The sequence below is a fragment of the Pan troglodytes genome, chromosome 14, assembly GCF_028858775.2.
Source record: "Pan troglodytes isolate AG18354 chromosome 14, NHGRI_mPanTro3-v2.0_pri, whole genome shotgun sequence".
Taxonomy (NCBI): domain Eukaryota; kingdom Metazoa; phylum Chordata; class Mammalia; order Primates; family Hominidae; genus Pan; species Pan troglodytes.
In genome coordinates this window covers 78,265,300-78,280,796 of record NC_072412.2, presented here as the reverse complement: position 1 = coordinate 78,280,796, position 15,497 = coordinate 78,265,300, and the positions used below count along the sequence as shown (strand labels likewise).

The 15,497-nt window shown below is 37.4% G+C and overlaps 1 non-coding gene across 1 annotated transcript; it reads right to left on the bottom strand.

Annotated features, from left to right (window-relative positions):
- Positions 1-13,323: 13,323 nt before the first annotated feature.
- On the bottom strand, positions 13,324-13,454 carry LOC112205285 (small nucleolar RNA SNORA9). Its single transcript, XR_002939186.1, has one exon. It is a non-coding gene; the product is annotated as a small nucleolar RNA SNORA9 (small nucleolar RNA).
- Between the last annotated feature and the right edge of the window lie 2,043 nt (positions 13,455-15,497).

Below are 15,497 nucleotides of genomic sequence, written 5' to 3'. Positions count from 1 at the left end.
TGTGAGTCTCCAGACTTTTTTTTTCCTCCTTGCCATTTGGACTTCAGTTAGGTATCCTGCTAAAAGGATATTAGAACTGCCTTCTTTGCTTCAGCATTGCATGAAGATAAAGCATGCAGAAGGCATGAATGGGTGCCTGAGGGCTCAGATGGACTAGTGAAAGCAGAGATGATGAGTAGAAAAATTTTGGCAAAGCCTATGTGAGAAATGTGTTTGTTTGAATCCTGAACATTGAGAAAGGAAACAAAGGCTAAGTAATAAGTGTTCTGCGCGATGACAATATGACCTTGCAGATGACACTAGCTGAGCACGACCATGGACACAAAGACCAATAACAGCAATAAAACAACACCAGATGACAAATCCAGACCAGACCTACAAGGGCTATATTTTATTATCCGTTTTGGATTAAGAGATTTTACCAGGTCTCTAGCAAGGAGAAATAAGTACAATCAAAACCTCACTTTACATCATTTATAGTTTTGTTGCATATAATTAAGCTTTAGTTAACGTATGATAGTATGTATCTAATTCTCATTTTTAAATGTTTTTATTATTATCAGTAAATCCTTTTACTGTGCCCATGAAATTAAGCTTCAAATTGAAAAAATAATCATTCAAACTCTGCATATGATTTATTTTCAAATTTTTGACTTTTATTTCATGAAGACTACAAGATAATTTTGTTGTTGTTGTTGAGAATGGAGATGACACTTGAATAGTCTCTAATTGTTGGAGTTTAGATTCTCTTGCCCAGAGCAGGAAAAACTGGGTAAACAGCACCGCTTATAGAATGTTGCTTTAGAAAGGCCCCTTTCTCACTGGGTAGGGTAGAAATTACATAAGGAATCCAGATTCTTTGAGTGGCAGTTTTCTATATAGTAAGCTCTGTGTGCTTAACAGATTAACTGCTTTTCATGTTATTCTTTTCCCCAGGATTCAGGAAAGAAAATGACATAATGGATATTTTTTTCCCTGGGATCAGAGTAAACCTCCTTAGTCAAACCCAGTTGCTCCTTGGGAGGTAAAGAGCGAACTAACCTATGTTTCTACAAGTTACCAAATCATTTACATTTATTGCCCTTGCACAGTGAGGCCCCAAAGCCTCAGAGCTGTGATTCTCCAAATCACTGCATTCTAAGCTTGACTGATTGGTTTAAAAGCTTGTGAGAGATTTATAATGATTCACTGTGTAAGCCAATGATTTTATATTTAAGTCAAGAGACTGCTTATAAATGGCAGAAAACTTCAGGCTCTCCTTGGACACAGCAGGTGACCAACTGTTTCCATAGATTTAGATAAAAATAGCATTTCCTTTGCGCTGTTTGAACCCAAAATTTGTAAAGCACACACACATTATAATGTATACAAGCATATAATATTACCTCTCCATTTATAGTGCTATCTTTGGATTATTTGACCATATTAATATCTGTGTGTATTTGCCACAGAAACTTAAAAAGCTCTGTTGCTTTTGAACTTTTTCTTATTTACTCTCATAAACTTTAATTGCTTCCTCAAATTCCAGATTTGTTATTTAAATAGCATATATTGCTGTACATTAAGTTTGGAAAAAAATGCTATGCTTAGGTTACTGTGATGTTTCACAACACACAGTAGCAGTATCTTTTATGGTTTAAAGTTTATACAGATAAATTGCCACTGTTTAAATGGTATAAATGAAAGAAATAAGATTAATAGAGTACATATTGAAAAATGTTAACCTTTATATGGTATTTTGCCTTGTTTGATTGATGAAGAAAATTTGAGATTTGTGAAGAACACCAAATGTTTAATCAGGAAGTTGTTAAGCGTCATAAAGTTCTTAAAGGAAAGGCTGCAGAAAAGTCTATGCTACCAGCTTTGGAAGAGTCTTTACCAACCAGTCTGTTTATTTCCTCCAGCAATACTGAGGGCGCCAACTGGATTGGGACAACCTTCCAAGGAGATGCAATTACTTTTTTTTTTTTTTTTTTGAGACAGAGTTTTGTTCTTGTTACCCAGGCTAGAGAGCAATGACCCAATCTCGGCTCATTGCAACCTCTGCCTCCTGGGTTCAAGCGATTCTCCTGCCTTAGCCTCCCCAGTAGCTGGGATTACAGGTGTGCACCACCACGCCTGGCTAATTTTTTTGTGTTTTCAGTAGAGACGGGGTTTCACCATGTTGGCCAGGCTGGTCTCGAACTCCTGACCTCAAGTGATCCACCTGCCTCGGCCTCCCAAAGTGCTGGGATTACAGACGTGAGCCACCGTGCCCAGCCTGGAGGTGCAATTTCTAATGTACTTGTTAGAAGAAAATTAAGTCACACCATTCTTTTAATCTGCCTTATTAACCACAATGCAAACCACCCTCTTCTGTCTCTTTTCTCACACTATGAAGTCCCCACAACTTGTCTCCTGTTCCCTTGCTCATTTCAGTCTTGTCATCCATCCCTGCTACCTATTATACAAGAGGCTTTCCACTGCTGCCTGTTTCTCTAGGCTTCTTCCTTTTCAGATGAGTTCTACGTTGGTTTCTCCTCATTGCCCGGCACTATTCTGTCTTATTTGGAATATGTGCCCAGCATTATCTCAAGGATGGCATGACATTTAATAGCACACCCTTAGGCTCAGACCCAGCTTATAACCTCCGTTCTTGCACCTACTAGCTGTATTATTTTGGGCAGGTTATTTAACCTCTCTGAGCCTCAGTTTCCTTGTTTGTAAAAGGGAAAATAAATTTACCTAAAAAGATTGTGGTGACGACTAAACAAGCTAATGTATGGAAAAAATGCTTAGTGCAAGAATTGGCATGTAATAAGTGCTCAACATATTATTGCTATTGTTATTAAGGTTATCCTGATAGTGATTACACTAATTTCTTGCCCTAACTGACTGGTGTCTCCCATACACAGTTACTTTCCTGGAATCTTTTTTTAATAGGAACCACTCTTTCTTTCAAACTCCTAAAATCTCTGTTTCTTGAAGCTCTTATACTCTACTTATTCTAGTTCATATAGGTCCATCTTGTGTATGTAAATATCAGGAAAGAATTTGTCACATGTTTTGCTAAAGTTCAAGTGTATCAATGGGTTTTGCTGACCTACTAGTATATCTTATTCAAGAAAGAAATGATGTAAGTCTTATATATTCTTGGTTAACTCAAATTGTGTTCTAGGAACTCTCAAACAGCCCTTTAGTCACTTGCTGTAGCTTCTTGTCTAGATTTGTTGTCAGGCTTCATGTTGTAGTGTTTGCAGAATTTACCTCTCTTTTTGATCACTGTACCCCATTTTGCACCCGCATCTCTGCTCCTTGAACATTCTCTTTTCCATTCTCTCATTATTCAAAGGTCACACTGTCTTTTGTTTTAAACTTCTCTGTTTTAAACTTAAAAAAAATTTAGATTCAGGGAATGCATGTTCAAATTTGTTGGATGGATATATTATTGCACAATGGTGAGGTTTGGGTTCTAGTGTGCCCATCACCCAAATAGTGGACATTGTACCCACAAGTAATTTTTTAACCCTCACACTCTTTCTTCCCTCCTGGCTTTTGGAGTCCCCAGAGTCTATTATTTCCATCTTTATGTTCATATGTAGCTATTGTTTAGCTCCTACTTATAAATGAGAACATGCAGTATATAATTTTCTGTATTTGAGTTATTTCTCTTAGGATAATGGCCTCCAGTTCCATCCATGTTGCTGCAAAAGACACAATTTCACTCTTTATGGCTGCATAGTATTCCAGGGTGTATATGTACCACATTTTCTTTATCCAGTCAATCACTGGTGGACACTTAGGTTGATTCCATAACTTTGCTATTGTGAATAGTGCTGAAATAAACATATAAGTGAAGGTGTCTTTTTGATAGAATGATTTCTTTTCCTTTGGGTAACTGTCCACTAGTGAAATTGCTAGGTCGAATGGTAGTTCTACTTTTATTTCTTTGAGAAATTGCCATACTGTTTTCTATAGATGTTTTACTAATTTACATTCCCACTAACAGTGGATAAACAATTACTTTTCTCCACATCCATGCCAATATGTGTTGTTTTTTGACTTTTTAGTAATAGCCACTCTGGTATAAGATGATATCTTCATGTGATTTTAATTTGCATTTCTCTGATGATTAGTGACGTTAAGCATTTTTTCATATGCTTGTTGACCATTAGTATGTCTTCTTTTGAGAGATATCTGTTCACAAAGATTTCTGTCAATGGCTGGGAAATCCCATTTGCAAGTTCTCTCAATAAGCTTGAGTGCAATTTGTCTATATCAGGAAACTGAATGTGGTAGAGCAGTGAGGTGCTCGCTTCAATTGCTTTCCTCATCTGAGCCTTGGCTTTCCTCTTACCATTGTTAATTGGGGGAACTCATTACTACCGCCCACTTATTATTCGCTTCCTCTCCTGCTCTGCCAAATTTTTGTGGGTCATGTCTCTTATTGGAGGAGGCTGCAAACCTTTGGAATTTAGTTTACTTTATTGCCCTGTGATTCTCTGATGGGCCCAAGGAAAGTTATGACTTTTGTATGTTAGTCAAGATTTTCTCTTAGGGTGAATGACATGCTCTGGGGCTTTCTACATCCTAAGTGGAAGAGGAACTGTCCCCCCTCCTCTCCACCTCATCATTTCTTAATCCCTTCGGATCTGCTTTTTGGCATAACCAATATAGAAAGACTGCCTTGTGGGTCTGTTATTGGTGCATTAGGCAGCTTTGCTGCAGTGACAAACCACCCAACAGTATCAGTCACGTAAAATAACAAATATTTATTTTTTATGCATATAATGTATTGTCACTTGTGGGTGGGGTGCTACTTCTATGGCTTTCTCTCCTCAGCTCTGTTGGGCTCTCTCTATTTGTCTTCTCATTCAGAACTTAGGTGATAGACAGCCCCAATTTTGTATGTGGCAGCTGGAAGGGATAAGGAAAATCATGGAAAACTTCTGATGCTTCTTAAATTACCTACTCATTTGTAACATATGCCCATCCACTGACATTTCATTGTCCACTCACATCCAAGGTAGGATGTGTATTTCTGTTGCAGGAGGCATGGGCAGTCACACACAAAGGCATAGGAAAATGTAATCCTCTTTCAGGGGGAGCAGGGGTAAATAATTATGAATCAGGATACAATCTACCCAATTGGTGAAAGCCAATTTTCTTGTACTTGCCTTGTCTACAATATTTGAATTCTTTTAATTGCACAATTTTATTGGTCAGAAAGATTTTGTCTTCAGAAATAGTTTTAAATGATAAGAAAATATATCATTTTAGATAAGAAAAAGCCCAGAGGAGACTAGAATCTAGACAGAGCATGTTAGAGCTATGACTTTGCTTTCTCGTAAACTCTTTATTTTCTCCTTCCCACTTGAGTTGGCTTTTTGCTTGTACCTGCTGCACTCATGGTTGCAAGGTGGCTTCTAATGATAATTGTTGCTGCATGTAGCTTTGGGATTATCTAGAAAACCTCTCCCAACTTAGAAATATAAATTCTTCCCTTCAACATGATTGAGTCAATATAGAAAATGCATATTAGTTTCCAGGGGAATTCATTAGTCTACATGGCCTTGATTAATCATCTGGGATGGAAGGGATGTTGAAGAGTTAACCATAACATTCCTGTTTATTAAAGCTATCAGGAATCTAAACATTTTTCTCTTTCATCTTCCTATGGTTATATATTTATGTGTGTGTGTGTGTGTGTGTGTGTGTTTGTGTGTGTATGCATATGTACATATGCATATGTAGACTCACATTATTTATAATTTATAGTCTTCTCTTATTTAAACTCATTTCCTTGGTGATCCCATCCACTGAGAAAACTATCAACCCTTTGGAGTAGTTCTCACTTTGCTCTAGATTCCAGTTACTGGCTTATGGTTCTATGTGAATTTCCTGCTGGAACCTCATTCCTGCTGGAACATTTCCTTTCAATCCAGCTTCTCCTCTTGACTGTCTTCTTCATCACCAGTCTTGAAATCTGAATGATCTTTTTCCTTTTTTCATGTTTTTGTATATTCAGTCTATTTGTATTCATAATTACACTTTCTTTGAAATGTTTTTTATGTTCATTCTTTTCTTTTGTTTAGCACTTGCTGTGAAGTACCAATAGTGACTAGAAAGACACTGTGGCTCTCAGAGATAAGCACATATAAAACATAAGAGGACATTCCCTTGGTAGTTCTAGAAACACTTGACTGTGAACTGGAGGCTTAGTGTCCAGCAGATGTAGACAAGAGTCAGTGATATTTGTATTATTATTGATCAAGTAACACCTTTTTATCCATAGGCTGGGGAAATCTGGGGAAACCATGGTTACATAGATGGATTCTGTTCTGGTAAAAGGGAACATTCATTGTGAAACATGGCACACACACCCTTGTCTCTGACCTTTGCTTAAAACATTCCATCAGCCAGAAATGGCCTCCCCCGTCTCCACCTACTTGATGACTTAGGGCACATATCTGCCTTTTCATAAAGTTTTCTGTAAGGCAATATAATAGAGTTTGTCTCAGCATGGATTTGGGCTTGATTTCTGGTTCTTTGTGATCTTAACCTCTCAAAACTTGTTTCTCCATTTGAAAAAGGGCATAACCTCAAAAAAAAAAAAGAAGAAAAAGGGCATAACAGTATCTGTATTAATGTCTATTGCTGTATAGAAATATTACCACAAACTTCATGGCTTAAAACAACAAATGTCCATTAGGTCACAGCTTCTGTGGGTCAGGAGTCCAGACATGGCTTTGCTAAGTTTTATGCTTTGGAAACTCTTCTGAAAGCCACAAGCAAGGGGCCAGCTAGGGCTGTGGTCTCACTCAAGGCTTGACAGGGGGAGGATCTGTCTCCAAGTTCACGTGATTGTTGGCGGAATTCAGTTCCTTTTGGCCTGTTAAACGAGGGGCATCAGCTCCTTTACCATGTGGCCTCTTGTTTCTTCAAAGCCAGCAAGGTGGAAAGTCTCTCCTAGCAAGACCGATATTACAATCTTACATGTTATGATCAGGGAAATGACGTTCCACTTCTGCCATATTCTAGTGACTGGAAGAAAGTCTCAGATACTGCCTGCACTCAGGCAGAGGAGAATCACACCAGAATATGAGTTTCAGAAGGTGGAGACAATTGAGCGACCATATTAGAAACTATCTGCTACCATTGTTAACCCCCTACAATTTGAGAATTACGTATATGAAGATTTCAGCAAGATGCCTGATGCTTGTATTCCATAAAGGGCAGTATTATTCTTCTTCTTTGCCAGATGTGATGGCAATACTAGGAACTTCTATTTTTTATCACTCAAATGGTGCTTAGAACTACCAACTTTAAGTACAGTTATTTGTGTATACATTTAATTTTATTACAGAGTTATAAGCTTTTGGAAAGCAGGGACATATTCTTTTACATCCTTAATGCTTCCAGCATCTAGTAGTATGCCTTTCTCATAGAGAAGATTAATTACTTTATCCCTGGGTTCCCATAATCACTTACATTTCTGTACTCCAGTTCATGTCACATTGTATTATAACTAGTTATACATACCTATTTTTCTGACTAGACTGGTAGATCCTTAAGGGAAGAAAGACTGGGCCTTTTCTTTTTGCTTCTATTGCCTTTTCTTCTCTCCCTCAATTCCCTCTTACCAAGCATCAAATACAGTGCTTGGCATATAGTAGATGCTCAGGAAATGACAGTTCCTTGAAAAAATAAATAAGAATTATTTAGAAACAATTTACTGAATGAATAAATAAATTTTAAGAGGGAGCGTCTATCACTAAACTCCCAAGAAATACTGCAAACATAGGATGCAAAAAAAGGAAAAAAGAACAAGTATAATTTTCCTACATTTTTACCTAAAATGAAAGGTTTTATAAAAATATCAATCATTTGATTTTTGAAAACAAGTAGGTTGTAGAGTACAAAAGAAATTAGTGGCACACCAAAACAAGAGAGCTGAGATTATGGCTCCTTTCTGATCCATGAAACTGCTGAATACTGTTCAAAGAAAAATAGATGTTTTAGTAGCTGTCTGCTATTTATTATTGTGTTGAATTTGATATTTTGAAAATTTGAGATATCTACCTCATAGGATTGTTGTAGGGATCAAAGGAGGTATTATGTAGAAAGTATTTAGCATAGTTAATTTAGTTTCTTTCACAGCCATTTAATTTTTAGACTCTTTAAACATTGCTGAATCATTTTGCCAGCCTTGGGTAAAAGTGAAAAGTAGAATCTTCTGAATTTTTTTTTTTTCAGGAAGCCTGATATCTGACATTTGTAACTCAGGAGAAATTTGAAGTGATGTGCTACTTCTTTGAGTTGAATGTAAATTTTGAATTTTTTAAATTATTTATTATTACTATTTTATCGAGACAATGTGTCACTCTGTCACCCAGGCTAGAGTACAGAGGCACAATCGTGGCTTACTGCAGCCTTGACCTTCCAGGCTCAAGCAATCCTTCCACCTCAGCCTCCCAAGTAGCTGGGACCACAGGTGCATGCTACCATACCTGGCTAATTTTCGTATATTTTGTAGAGATGGGATTTTTCCATGTTCCCCAGGCTGGTCTTGAACTCCTGGGTTCAAGCAAAGTACCACCTCGGCCTCCCAAAGTGCTGGGATTACAGGTATGAGCTACCATGCCCAGCTGAATTTTGAGTTTTTATTATGATTGTGGTGTAAAAGCCTTAATAATTTGGGGGCTTTATTATCTTTTGAGGAGGCTTGGTGTCTTAGTCCATTTTGGCTGCTATAACAAAATACCTTAGGCTGGGTAATTTATAAGCAACAGAAATTTATTGCTCATGGTTCTAGAGGCTGGGAAGTCCAAGATCAAGGTGCTGGCAGGTTTGGTGTCTGGTAAGGGTCTGCTCTGTGCTTTGTAGATGGTGCTTTATTGCATCCTCAGTAGCAGAAGGGGCAAACGGCTCCATAACATCTCTTTTATAAGGTCACAAATACTGTTCATAAGGGCTTTGCTCTCATGACTTAATCACCTCCTGAAGGCCCCACCTCTTGATAATACTATCACATTGGCAATTAAGTTTCAACATATAAGTTTTTTTTTGTGGTGGGGGGACACATTCAGACCATACCATTTGGGCAGGGAGGAGGGAGTCTTACTGTTCTCTTGAAGTCTTGCCTTGTTGATAGTTATCTGCCTTATATGTAACCTCTATCACCTCTAATGACTAGCTCTGGACTTGATGTATAGTAGGTGCTCAATAAATGCTAATTGTTAATGAAAAAATAAAATTGGCCCTGGGATCAGGATTCTCCAACAGACAGTAAACCCTTAAATGCAGAGACCACAAATATTAACTCTGTATCTCCAACTCCAGGCAGGGTGTTTAGCTGACATGCTCATTTTCTATTCACAAAGTTTATTATTTATAGTTTGCTGTGTTTGAGGGCAATATTTGTAGTTTTACTGTTAGGTTCAATGAGTATACCAGTTTCTCAAGTGAGTATCATGTGTGAACCTCAGTTCATTCTTATATACCCACTTCTTGATCCCTGTAGTAAAGTTTCTTCTCTCACAGCTTTGCTGATCTGTTCTTCCTCCATCGTGCAGCCCCCAGCTCTCTTGATATTAAGCCCATTCACAGTGTTGTGCAACCATCACCACTATCCATTTCCAGAAATTTTTTTGTCACAGCAAACAGAAAAAAAATTTCTGTCCTCATTAAAAAATCATTCCCATTCCACTCTCCCCACAACTGTCAACCTCTATTCTTTCTGTCTCTATGAATTTGCCTATTTTAAATACCTCATATAAGTGGAATTATACAATATTTGTCATTTTGTATCTTGTTTACTTCACTAAGCACAATGCCTGGAGAGTTCATTCATGTCTTAACATGTATCAGAATTCCATTCCATTTTTGTGGCTGACTAATATTGCATTGTGTGTATACATCACCTTTTATTTATCCATTTATCTGTCAGGTACTTTCTACCTTTTTGCTATTGTGAATAATGCTGCTATGAACATTGGTGTACACATATCTTTCAAGTCCCTGTTTTCAATGCTTTTGGGTATTTACCTTGTAGTGGAATTGCTGGATTTATATGATAATTATATGTTTAACTTTTTAATTTTAATTTTTATTTATTTATTTATTTTTAATGTTTAACTTTTTGATTAACCACCACCAAACTGTTTTCCACAGCAGATGTACCATTTTGCATTTCCACCAGCATTGCACGGGGTTCCAATTTCTCCATATCCTTGCCATTACACTTGTTGTTTTGTGTTTTTGTTTTTTTTTAATTTTATATATACATATGTATATATATATATATATATATATTTCTAAAGGCCATCCTAATGAGTACAAAGTGGTATCTCATTGTGGTTTTAATTTGCATTTCCCTATTAATTACTGATGAGCATCTTTTCATGTGCATATTGGACATTTGTATATCTTCTTGGATGATCTGTTCTTAAAGCTACCAGTCCTGTCTTCTAGTCAGAGTCAATGGCGGTCTTTTAGCTGTAAGTACCTCTGTACTTTCTTTCTCACTATCTATCTTAAGACAATCTGTTAGAGATCTAAAATTCTTGTCAAATACCTCCAGCTACCTCTCATACATCTGTCCTGGGATAGCTGGCTATTACTTTAGGCTCAACATATATGATGCTTAAATTGTCATCTTGGTCTCATTGCTGTCTCCTAATTTCTGTCCCTGTCTCAGTTTTTACCTTGACTTTATCTTTGGCTTTATCTATGTTTTCTCTATCTTTATTCTCTATATTCAACTACTCACCAGTTCTGCTTTATTCTTCTTGCACTTTTTTTTCAGAGTCTTGCTCTGTTGCCCAGGCTGGAGTGCAGTGGCACGATCTCGGCTCACTGCAACCTCTGCCTCCTGGGTTCACGTGTTTCCTTTGCCTCATCCTCCTAAGTAGCTGGGACTACAGGTGCGTGCCACCACACCTGGGCTAATTTTTGTATTTTTAGTAGAGACGGAGTTTCACCATGTTGGCCAAGATGGTCTCAATCTCCTAACCTCGTGATCCGCCCACCTCCTGAAGTGTTGGGATTACAGGCGTAAGCCACTGCACCCAGCCCACAGTTTTTAACTTTATCCTGAAAAGATGCAAACTGAGATTCTCATGAATAGTGGACATACTTTCCATTTAATGATTAGGTCCTTTCTGAAAAGATTAAACTGTTTATATCTAAATGAGAAAGTCTATTGTGTTCTCTACTACAATGCCTTGCACACAAAAGGCATTAAATAAATATTTGTTGAATGATTTGAGTTCACTTTGAATATTGAGTATTAGCATACAAGTCTGTAGTAGTTTGTTTAATTTCATCCTAACATAGGCTTAGGAGGAAAAAACAGTGAGAATTTCAGAAAAGATACAAGAATGTGTAGTTAACTTTTTCTGGCATGTACCACATACAGATGTCTTAAAAATTTAAGTTACAATTTGTGCTTTCTTTTCAAACCTTATATTTAAAAGGTTTTAAAAATTTAAAATGTGTCTAGTAGTGCTTACATTTGATATCAAATGTAAGTGACTAGTAATTCCATGTTCTCTGAATTCTTGATTTGTTTCCTGTGTCAGAGATTTGAGACTATTAAGAGGCGATTAGGGAGGATATCCTTGAAGTCTCCTTCACACCAAGAATCTCCCTTTTTTTTGGTTCACTTAACTTAATGTGGGAGTTGCTTGTGATATTTTCTACATTTCACCTTCCGAGATTATAGGCCCCATTCATATGCCATATCTCCCTCTCAGATGAGTAAGTATGACTTTTATGAATTTTCTTCACTTGTAGAATTTAATTTATATGAATAATTAGGAAAGGACCAAGTGAAATTTCTCTCTCCCTAGGCAAACAATCTTGTTAATAAAATCGACTGCAAACTTTTCCTTTGATTTTTTTTGTATCTTTAAATTTATTGCTTGCTACAAAGAAGCAAAATAAAAAGAAATATAGGGCGCTACAGCATACTGCTATTTTGCATATTGATATCTGAATAATTACCTTAGGGCATATTGAATTATAATATGAAATACTATTCCCTCAAGACATTATCTTAAAATATTTTACTTATTTAGCATACAGTTCAATATTTTAGAATTATGTAGAGAGTATAGTCGTTAACTGACATGGAATGCGCTGGCAGAAACAAAAAATGAGAGGGACCTAATAGAGAAAAGGGATTGTTCTTGGAATGTTACAGTATTTAAATACTGTTGCAATATAGCTGGTCAATTATAATAGCCAACATTGTAAGAGAAGAAGGTTGTAATTCTGTATAGGTGGTTAATATGTGCATATTTTTCCTTTAAAGTGTATTTCACATGGAGTTTGTTTGATATTCAGACCTGTAATCATGTATTTTACAGTTCCCTTTGCACACAGCCCGCAGTGGGGTATTCTTTTACAATACAAAGGCTGGAAATAGATCCCAAAAGAATAGTGCCCGAAAATGAAGAACTGTAGTTTCTGGAGGAAAATGCTCATAATGTGACCCAATAGTCAGCTTAGGAATTGAACACCACAAAACATGGTGTGAAAGGCAGGTTGGCCTGGTATTATGTACTCTGGTGCCTGCATCTTAGTTGCTATGATGAGTCTAGCTGAGATGTGTGTTCTCTAACAGCCTAGACCAGAAGGAAAGTCCACCAATGGCAGAAACACTGTGGCCAAGCTGGACATAGTGAGGCTTTAGTGTAGCTTTGAGTTTTGTGATTCCACTGACTGTGTGACTGTGACCAAGTTATTTAAACTCTTTAACTCCCCATTTCCTTACCTGTAAAACTAACTGTGTGAATTAAATGGAGTCATGCCAGAAAAGTACATGTTTTGTTTCCTGATGTTATTATTATTATTGCTGTAATGAGGCCAGATCTTTATGTTCCTAGAAACAAATTTGCTACTGGTATACTGTTCTGAAACTGTTAAAACCTGAAACTGAGGCTGAGATAGGAAGATTGCTTGAGACCAGGAGTTCAGGGCCAGCCTGGGCAACAAGCAAAAGACCCTGTCTCCATTGAAAAAACAAAAAACATTAGCTGGGAATGGTACTGCATGCCTGTAGTCCCAGCTACTTGGGAGGCTGAGGTAGGAGGATTGCTTGAGCCCAGGAATTCGAGGCTACCATGAGCCATGATGGCATCAATGCAGACCAGCCTGGGCAACAGACCCTGTCTCTAAAAAAGAAAGAAAAGACTAAAGAAAACAAACCAAACCCAAATAAAAAACCAGCATTGATTCCAGAAGAAAAGATAAAATGAAAACAAATCTTTATTTTATATGTGAAGTCATGAAGTGTGTTTTCTTTTCTTTTTCTTTTCTTTTTTTTCATTTTTTTCAAGCAATTGTCTGAAATTTCTATAACCTTGCTCTGGATGGAGCAGGACAAACGCTCAACTATTTCAATACTGTTCTGGCAAGCAGTGTAGGAATGCACACATCACCACAGACCCACGCACGCTGGAGGCTTGCCAGTATTTGCTTTTAAAACTGTTTTTGATATGCCTTCTTTTAGAAAATTAAAGATTATGCATATTTGTTTATAAAACAGTTTTTGTCATGAGGCCATTCTGTGACCAAGAATGTATCTTACTCACCTTGTTTATCATAAAATTGGTCAGTTTCTGTGTGTTAAAACACTGAACTAGCTATGTCTCACTTTCTGCTGTTTGAAGGGAACAGGACTATTACCCCAATTTTGCAGATGAAGAAACCTACATACAGATTAAACAATGTGATTGATATTTTATACCAGGTTAATGGCAAAGCAAAAATGGGGTTGAGCTTCTTTCTATCCTTGATCTCATAGGCTTTATCACATTTCATGTTGCCACTATAAAAAAAAACCTCAGGTTGTTTGTAAGCATGAAGAACTAAGTGATGGGTATTTAGCATCTCTTGTGCTAACTGACCAAAAACTGAATTGACTTCTACTACATTATCAAATTATTTTTACAAAATGGGTATATTGGACTTTCTCATCTATTAATGCTATTGCCAGTGGCTTCTCAATTGCAACAGCAAGATGGCAAAAGGAAATGTAAGTTGTCATGCATTAAAAATCAATTGAAATGACGTTTCAACCTTCAATTGCAGCAAATTCTTTGAGAGAAGGAAATGAAATCCTCATGATAGCAGTGATAGTGATGTCCGTTGCTGCTTTTCTAATTAATTAAATGCATGATTCTTAAGCCCTGCCAAGTGTATATTTTTATTTTGCTATCTGAATATCCCCTTTCTTTGACCTTTCCTCTCTTTTCTATACCTCATTTCTTATGCACCTGCTCCATCTATGGCTTAGCTCCTTTTGTCACAGAGGAAATGTATTCTAAATTAATGTACATTTAGGTTATTTAAACATTTTCATATTAATTGAAAACCAAGTAATGCTAGACCCAAAGAAATAAATCCCTAATAGTGTGATTTCAGGCACTGTGCTACTTGAATGGGAAAAATATTTTGCTGCTGGCATGGTCTTTAGGAACACCTCAGATCACACCCACTTTCTTTCTCTATAAGGCTGTCTCTGCTTTTACCTGTTTCCTGGGTAGATGTGTTTGACTGTGATTCTGGAGAGATGCTTATTTGGCACAGGTTCCCAATATAACGGGGAGTGAGAACTTGTGGTTAACTACTATTTTAAAAGAATGACTAAAGTGCAAAGTCAACAGAGGAGAGACTAATGAAATAGGCCTGTGTGTAGATGGAAAAGGCTTGGCAGATACGTGAAATGGGTTAAAGGCCATGCTCTCAGAGAGTAATATGAAGGCAGGCATGAAAATGGGTGGCAAGTTTAGAAGCTGTCCAAAGTCTGATGTGGTGGACATGTGTGGGGATAGATGGGAATGACCAATTGAAACCAGATTGTGGAGGATTTTAAACACCATGCCAAAGCATTTGGACTTGAGTCTGTAGACAATGGGGCTCTGCAAGATTCTTCAATCTGTGTCTCCATAGGCACTTGACCTCCTCACAGGAGCTCTGCAGTACCCAGAATGGCAGGAAAAGTATATTTGGAATCAGAATACTTGGATTCAAAACCTCTTAAAGACTGTATGATCTTGGGCAAGTAATTAAAACAGAACTGGTGACCTAGTCCTCTTGCTTGTCAAAAGTCCTTTGACAGTGTTGCATATTGGAGTTCAAGTTGATATGGTCCAGTTAAGTAGGTTGTGACAATGCATGCTAGAGCCAGGGCTTGGAACTAATCCATTTCAGGAGGGTGGGTGATATGGTTGAGCTTTGTGTCCCAGTCCAAATCTCATCTTGAATTGTAATCCCCATAATTCTCGTGTGTCAAGGGAGAGACCAGGTGGGGGTAATTGAATCATGGGGACAGCTTCCCCCACACTGTTCTCGTGATAGTGAGTGAGTTTTCATGAGATCAGATGGTTTAAAAAGGGGTTCTTTTCCCTTTGCTTGGCACTTCTCCCTCCTGCTGCCTTGTGAAGAAGGTGCTTTGCTTCCCCTTTGTCTTCTGCTATGATTGTAAGTTTCCTGAGGTCTCCCCAGCCATG